At 36.1% G+C, this 7,907-nt stretch overlaps 1 non-coding gene across 1 annotated transcript; it reads right to left on the bottom strand.

The window, feature by feature from the left end:
- Positions 1 to 6,900: 6,900 nt before the first annotated feature.
- On the bottom strand, positions 6,901 to 6,973 carry Trnar-ccg. Its single transcript has one exon. It is a non-coding gene; the product is annotated as a tRNA-Arg (tRNA).
- Positions 6,974 to 7,907: the final 934 nt, after the last annotated feature.

Raw genomic sequence — 7,907 nt, 5'->3', positions numbered from 1 at the left:
TTATGCTTTTCCCAGCGGGAAAGCCTCTCACTCCCTGGTTTGTTGGTTCTGAATTTTCATAGACGATTTTGTTCTGTAACTATGTTTTATTCTATGCTGGGGTGATGACTCTACGGAACCCTACTTTTACTTCTGAGAAGAGCCTATATATATTAGTCTAGCCTGCTAGGAGTTGGCTCTCAGGATTATTGTGTCACACAAGCCACTACACCGCAAAACGACATGGCATTCAGATGGTTTCATGAAATCAATCCACTAAAATACATTGGTAAATAATAGTTTAAAACACATCGAGTATAGACACGCTGTCATTGACTGGTAGATTGGTAACAATGTTAAAACACTGAACAATTATTTTTGCCGGATTTATACCGAATATTTCCGTTCAGAATTCAAATTTTCCTAAGTTCAACATTGCTTTTCATCTCCCTGATGCTTTATGTTATTAACCTCACTGGGATCGATAAATTAGAGTACAAATGATGTTACTCAAGTCGATATTATCTACTAATCCCGAGCAAAAGGCTTAAAGTTTTGTGCCTCTTTTACAACCGAGTATTAACGGCGACGTATCTTTTTAATTAGTTTCATAAAATGAACTACTCTCAAATTTCTAAATGATTCTAAAAATAAGATCTAAGTGTAAGCACAGGAATGTAACTGCATTTGTGTGTGTTTCTAAAGCTTTTTTCCCCCTAAACTTCACCGAAGAGTAATTGATCGATATGAGTGTGTATAAGGGACTTGCTCCAAATGCCCCCCAGCGTGATTGACACGGAACAATATAGTTACAACATGGAACGTATTCGACCCCAGAGTAAGAAAAACAAAACTTAATAACGAGCAACTGTATAGCGCAAGGAATTAGCCTGCCGCCATTTTGATTTGGCAAAAAAAAAAGCAAAATATTAAATGCTTCGAGAGGAAGGAGCTGTGGGCCTGTCCTTGGCCGTTCCATCCCCAGGACGTTAAGTTTGATACAGTTAACAATTCTGTTGTTTGTTGATTGTTATAGAGGAAACAAGAGCAAGAAGTATATATGAGGAGGGAGACGTCCTGAAGAGGAAAGACTCAGTGAAGTAATTCACGAGAAGTGTGCGGTTTGGCAGTGGCGAAAGCAATATGAGTGAAAAGAAGAGAAGAGAGATGAGTAAATAGGAAGTTGTTTAGTAACGACGTCAAAAGATTAACCAACTTCGAAGTGCTGGGGTCATCGAAGTAGCGTTAGAATTAGGCCGAGAAATGACACAAAATATTTATGTTCACCAGATGCTGGGGTGATACTGGTGATCATGATATTGAAATTCCTCCACGTTTGTCTATTAAAAAAAGTTCATAGTCGTTAAAAACTCTCTATGTCTGTTTACGCCTAGGGTGAATTCCATGATTAAATTGTTATTTAAAATGATAGATTAATAATTGAAGCAGATAGTTTATATATATTTTATGGCAAAAATCAGTTTATTTGGTGTAAAATACGAAAGTGAAGACGATATAATTTTAAAATCTTCGAAACCCTTATTAATCACACTCAAACGGATGTTCTTATTCTATAAACTGGACAGAACCGTTACAGCGTCGAGAAAATGTTTCACAGTATTTTCTCCTCACTGTTTTACTCTCTGGGTAAAAATCCTGCCGAAGCCAACATTGCTTCGCATCCTGTCCAAAGTATCTGTCGAGTACTGCGATTGATGGAATCGACTAACCTCCTGTCCCTCAAATTTTGCCGGCTTTGTACTTACATTAGAAAACATTATTCTATAAATTATGAAAAGTATTTGTAAGGAAAATCTCGCATCAATTCTCCGTGGACAGGTTCGTTAGCTATATAGTATTAGTTGTGGTGAGTAACTTTGCATCGCAACGTTTTAAGATACCGATAAATGGAAACAGAAAACTAACGTTTATGCTCTTCAAGGCGAACTGAAAATCAAAATATATTCAGAAAACCAGTGTAGCGAAGAGAGGGCTATAATATTCGGGCGAGTAGGCTTAGCTTGTAAACCTATTAAGAATGAAATACGTGTAGCTTATACATTGCCATAATATAATTGTTGAATATTAGATACAGCACAATATCATAATTCTGAATATATAATCTATAATAATACATAACAATATATAATACATAATATAATAATATCGGGACTGTGACAAGTGACGTGCCATAAGAGCCATGATTATCATACCGATTTGAAGAGGAAAGATTCTCTCGCACAAGAATTTGTCTATATTTTTTGTGTAACGTTATTATTTAAAATTGCTTAGATCGTAATAAAGCTGAAATATTGTTAGTAGTAGCCTAGCTTAGCGATATACAAAAACTGGTTCTATGAACTCATCCGATTATCTAGGTTATAAATATAAGATAAATATGTATATATATATATATATATATATATATATATATATCAAGATAAGCGAATCTAGCTATAGCGTTAGTAGTAATATAATATTGATAAGGTAAATGATATTGATTGAGTGTACAACTAGAATTTTAACTAAGACAAAGTGTCGATTCTGAAATCTTCAAGTAGATTAATGGTGATGTTGGATATTGAGATGTAAGGATATTAAGAATAGAGCGAACTGATAAAAAAACGAATATGAGAAGACAGTACACAAAGGTGATGTAAATTAATTATAAAGATCGGGAAAATAGATTTGTAAGTATCTAAAATGTCGTAGTTTGTATCTACCTAATTGGGGACGTTTTATAGACGTAAGCTTGCATAATAGACGTGCAGTACAATTATGGCGTATAGTAAAGAATCTAGAGATATCAGAACCGTGTATCTTTATATTTTAATACTATTCAGTGAAGTGTTGGTTGGTGTAGATGAAATATCCAGTGCAGGGACAAGGTCTGTAGCTAATTGGTTAAATTAGTATAAAATAGATAAGAAACATTATATCGTATATGGTGCGAAGGCCTATGTATGATTCATACCTGTAGATAGAGAGAAATTTTGAATATTAATATGTTTAATGGCAGGAATAGTCAAAGGTGAAGTAAGAGAATAAATGAGGATGCGTTGGATGAATTACTTATCAGAGGAAGATAATTTGATAGGAAAGAAGAGCAATTTGAGGTTCTTAAAGAAATATAAGGCCAGATTTTTCTGGTTGTAGATGACATTAGTAAATCTGTATGATATTTAGTCGGTAACTTGAAAATACCCTCTTCCAAGATTGAGGTGGAAATCAGAAGGAGCAATATCTGGTGAATATGGAAGGTGGGGTAACACATCCCAGCCAAGCTGCAGCAATTTTTGTCTGCTTCCCAAAGAAACGTGCGGTCTTGCATTATCATGTTGGAAAATCATACCCTTCCTGTTGGCCAATTCTGGACGTTTCTCTAGAATTTTATGGACTCAACCATGTTCTAAAATAAGTCGAAATGTAAGCTACTATAAATCGGCACGAACTTTCCGGACAACCAAGGTACAAATAACGTGTGCCATCATTACGAGACACGGTATATTACTTAGTTGTGCGTTCACACAAATATCATTGCGATGACATATACGAAATTTGGAACCATCTTCATTATACTATATTCTTTTCATACATCTAATTAGAGACGAGGACTTTTGAATTCAAATATGATTGTCGTTCTTGTAAAGTTAAATATATTTCAAGAATTCATCCAAATACATGCTGAGGAATATAATCAATGCATTCAATACGCAGATAGATAAAAGGCAGTCCTGGAGTGATTAAGAAAACGGGTAAAGTATATAGAAAAAGAACGTTTAAATCAACGGTTCTCGACCAGGCTTCTATGGCATTGACGGTGCATGTAAGGTTCTGCTGTTAAAATTTATCTTCTTCTTCTTCTTCTTCCTCTTCTTCTTCTTCTTCTTCTTCTTCTTCTTCTTCTTCTTCTTCTTCTTCTTCTTCTTCTTCTTCTTCTTCTTCTTCTACTTCTCCACCCCCTACCCCTTAACTTTGTCACTAATGTTTTTTAGTATAACACCTACGCTAATTCTATAAACAAGCCTGTCAATATAAATATTCTCCTGAATTGAACTGAGACTGCCAGCCGCCACTGACCATTCAAAATACGACCATCAGGGCACTCCCAGATTCTCCCACCCCCCTTTCCCCACCAGCCTTCTTCCTCTACTACCCTACCAAGAACTCACAACGACCTCCGACACACAAGTGCAAACAAGGGAGTCAGAGAAAGGCAGAATGCCACTTAAATCTGAACACTACTATAGAAATATTCTTTTAAAAAAACTTTTCTTCTAATTTTTCTAAATTTAATTATTTAATCGTTACAGTTGAAAAGGTCTCAAAATGACCGAAACCGGTACTGAAATGTTCACTATAAAATTATTTTAGCATTTTCTATTTTTGACTTGTTTTTTCATATATATCAACTCGTGTGTTCCTTTTCACCCTTATACATACATATATATATATATATATATATATATAGTTTAAATTTACAGGAAAGCAAAGGACGAAGGCAGGTGTATGAACAAGCAGTTGACCTCGGCGGAATTTGAACTCAGAACGTAGCGGCAGACGAAATACCTATTTCTTTGCTACCCACAAGGAGCTAAACACAGAGAAGACAAACAAAGACAGACAAACGGATTAAGTCGATTATATCGAGCCCAGTGCGTAACTGGTACTTACTTAATTGACCCCGAAAGGATGAAAGGCAAAGTCGACCACGGCGGGATTTGAACTCAGAACGTAGTGGCAGACGAAATATCGCTAAGCATTTCGCCCGGCGTGCTAACATTTCTGCCAGTTCGCTGCCTTAACCTACACTAAATTGACAGTGAAGTGTTTCATCGTCCAAAAGTAATATCTGAATATTCTTCATTTACTATAAACACGAAGGAAGCAAAAGCACCATCTATTTGTTCTTAAAGTCTGCCAGCAGTTACAGTTACTAAGTAACTATGTTACGCATACTCTCTCAACTTCCCATAATTTATTCACCCAAATAACTAATTATGTATTTAACAAATTAATTATTTATTCATATATTATTCAGTTCAACATTATATGTATAACAATAATTAGAGCAGAGAAGTCTGTACACAACGTCATAACACCTTATCTGCGAAGATTTTCTGAAGAAGATTTCCTAACTTCGAAACATTGAAGGTAAAATTCCAAACCATCGTATAAATTCCAAATTATTGTACTATCTCTTATAATTCGCATTGTTTTGAATTTCAAAAATTATTTTTTCGATATCATTTATGTTTTCTGTTAACTACTTAAACATTTTACGACTATGAAAGCTATTCTTAGTTCCTTACCCTCTGCCAACAGTTAAAACAATGTTTTTATTCTGTATACATTGATCTCCATGAATTTTTGTAATCTCAAAATTCTGCCGAGAGCGTTAATCGCAGAATTTAAGCTACGATGTTATCTTAATTATACTTTTGACATGTTTAATTTTCATAACCTTTCTGTGACCGTTCTTACTCATATCTAGAATTAAGTTCCTGTTCAAAATTAATTCACTGCAATTCTTTGCGATAAACATTCAAATATCAAATTGAGTTGCTCTTTCATATCAGTTTCACTTAATATCTTATCATAAAGCTATTTTGTTGCATTCTTTTTACATTCGCTATGAATCTAATCATAATTCGTCCATGGATTTGGCCATGGTGTCGCACCATGCTTGTTTCTTTTATTCTCATCTCCATTTCCTGTCCATGAAACTGGGTCTGGAGTTGTGAGTTAGGCAGATACGTCCTTCTTTGTGTTTCATGTCGTGATGTGGGTTCGTATACTATACCAAATATATGTCTGATTGTTCAAAAGAGCATATGTATATCTAAACATCATAGGTGGAAATGTTTGATAATTTCTGAGCTTTTAAAACTTAATCAACTACAGTATTGGGTCTTTACTCTGGATGGAGTGACGTCAAATATGGGGATCTCGTATAGTTTAAAACCTCAGAATTGGGTCATCATAAGTTAGTGTGTGTGTTTGTGTGTGTGCGCGCGCGTGCAACATAGTTTCCTTTTTATAAAATATCGTTATTGTCTGGATATAGGAAAAGAAACATATTTTCAGAAAAGCCATTTCATCCTTCACTATAAACTGCAAAATCTGATAGCAAACGTTTCTTCCTTAGTGATGTTTGGTTTGGGAAATTTTGCTTTTTATAGTACCTGTCTCCCCCCACCTCAAGATACCTGATGAAGGCTGGAGGTATATCAGCCGAAACGTTGTGTTAACAACAAGCAAGAGGAGGACAAATATCCGTCAATTGTAAATATTGCAAATAATATATATATGTAGGTTGTATTATTGTATTATGCAAAATGTCGTAAATAAAAAATAAAAGCAAACCGATGAGATTCGGCCCTGGAACGGAAAAGTTAATTTAGCTAAACGGAAATGCTTCACAGGAAGTTAGCCACAATAGTGACCCACCGGAAATAGGTTTCGTTTAAATGAAAATATATGGCCATTGTAAAATATTAAATGGCGTCAGGTAGGATAGTTTAATGGTTTATTTTGAGTCTTACAATTCTTTATGATTTTCATTCTTTTTGTAGAATTTAAAACTAAATTCATGGGGAAAGCAACAGTGTACCAAGCATGCCAAGAACATATATATATGTGTATGTGTGTGGACGCAAAATTCGTTTCCTTGTGATAGTTGCTGGTTAGTAGTGGACAGCAATTGTAGCCGGATATCTATACAGAGAACGGAACAGAGGTACGTTATCTCGTATACCTGTTTAAAAGGGTGCGCCAAGTTGTGTTCCTTCACATGAAGATATGGGTGGCAACCATTCCTTAAAAAGGAAATCGATATAAGGAGATACCAGTGAATTCGCTGAAACACTTGAAGCAACAATTGATGAAATAACAGCTTATAGCCAGAAAAATTAACAGTACCGACCCTGGTGGGACTCGAACCCACAATCTTCGGTTCCGGAGACCGACGCCTTCTCCATTAGGCCACAAGGCCACCTCCGATTATAGGGCCTTGCGTTTGAGTCTTTAAATCGTTTGTCGACTTTTCTCAAAGATGCTTTTGTTGCTGTTGTCATTATTGATAGTGCTGATGCTGTTGTTGTTGTTGTTGCTGTGGTGGTGGTGGTGGTGGTGATGGGAGGTGATAGTAGTAGTATTAGTAGTGATGGTGGCGGCGGCGGCGGTTCTTGTTCCTATCGATCTGTGCGTTTCTAGTTCGTGGCTGTCACTACGGATATTATTGTTTGGTGGGATGAAGAAAGTAGAAACTAGAAAGAGAGTAGAGAGAAGAGATTGGAAATAAGTAAGATACGAGGGAAGAAGAGGCAGAGAGAGACAGAAACAGAGTGAGAGAGAGAGAGAGAGAGAGAGAGAGAATGAGTATAAGAACGAGTGGGGAAAGTTCAGCAATGAATGACAGACAGATGAGAGGAAGTTACGGAAGAAATAGTAACAGAGATATAGAGATGAGGTGAGTTATGAGGGAGACGGGGAGAAGGAGTGAGAAAGTCAGTGTTATCGAGATTTTAGAAGAGAAAGACGAAAAGATAGAGACGAAGTGTGAGAGGGAAGAGGAAAGTACAAGTGACTGAGATAAAATGAGAAGGAAGAGGAGGACAGCTCCAAAAAGGAGAAGGCGGAGTAAGAGAGAGTACATGATTGAATGAGAGGAATGTTGAGCAAGCGATGGTCGATAGTAAAGAACATACTGTTAAGCAATAAGTGTTTGTCTCATTAATAAAATAGTTTTATTAGAGAACCAACGAAGATGGTGATATGTGGCTATACATATACTCTTTGTTTACTCTTTTACTTGTTTCAGTCATTTGACTGCGTCCATGCTGGAGCACCGCCTTTAGTCGAGCAAATCGACCCCAGGACTTATTCTTTGTAAGCCCAGTACTTATTCTATCGGTGTCTTTTGCCGA

Source organism: Octopus sinensis, linkage group LG16, assembly GCF_006345805.1.
Source record: "Octopus sinensis linkage group LG16, ASM634580v1, whole genome shotgun sequence".
Taxonomy (NCBI): domain Eukaryota; kingdom Metazoa; phylum Mollusca; class Cephalopoda; order Octopoda; family Octopodidae; genus Octopus; species Octopus sinensis.
The sequence above is the reverse complement of the archived record's forward strand: the minus strand, read 5'-3'. Positions and strand labels throughout refer to the sequence as shown.